Genomic DNA, 704 nt, shown 5'->3' with positions numbered 1-704 from the left:
TGTGTGTGCGTGCGTGCGTGCGTGTGTGTGTGAGGCGGAAGGTCGCCGAATTTATATTTATATAAGTGCTTTCAATTTATAAAAAAGTGAATTCTATGCACTAAACTTGTTGAATGTTATGTAATAACAATAATAACATTACACTTGTAATGTCCTGATATCTTTTCAGAAGAGTTCCCACTAACTGTCATGTGATTATGCATATAACTACATGTACTGTTTTATATGCTTTTTACATTTAGTCAAGTTTTAACATAGACTGGTAATCGAGACGAGGGTGGTGGTGGTGTGTGTGTGTGTGTATGTGTGTGTACGTGCGTTTGTCCCCAGAACCTGAGAACAAGCGTCAATTTGGCGTGACACGACGAGGTTCTATGCTAAATATCTTACAAAAAAACTGCTGAAAAAAATATAGGTCCCACCGAGATTTGAACTCGGATCGCTGGATTCAGAGTCCAGAGTGCTAACCATTACACCATGGAACCGCTGAGAGAATGGTGGAGATCTTTACGAGCAGTATCAACGCTGTGTGTGTGTGTGTGTGTGTGTGTGTGTGTGTGTGTGTGTGTGTATGTGTGTGTGTGTGTGTGTGTGTGTGTGTTAATAAGAAAAGAACTCCATCGTTAAATAGAAAAATTAACTATTCATGTATTCATTTAATTATATTTTATTTATTCTTTTTTTAAATTTTTTTATTCGTGCAC

At 37.6% G+C, this 704-nt stretch overlaps 1 non-coding gene across 1 annotated transcript; it reads right to left on the bottom strand.

The window, feature by feature from the left end:
- Positions 1–413: 413 nt before the first annotated feature.
- On the bottom strand, positions 414–485 carry Trnaq-cug (transfer RNA glutamine (anticodon CUG)). Its single transcript has one exon. It is a non-coding gene; the product is annotated as a tRNA-Gln (tRNA).
- Between the last annotated feature and the right edge of the window lie 219 nt (positions 486–704).

This window comes from Littorina saxatilis, linkage group LG5 (genome assembly GCF_037325665.1).
Source record: "Littorina saxatilis isolate snail1 linkage group LG5, US_GU_Lsax_2.0, whole genome shotgun sequence".
Lineage (NCBI taxonomy): Eukaryota > Metazoa > Mollusca > Gastropoda > Littorinimorpha > Littorinidae > Littorina > Littorina saxatilis.
The sequence above is the reverse complement of the archived record's forward strand: the minus strand, read 5'-3'. Positions and strand labels throughout refer to the sequence as shown.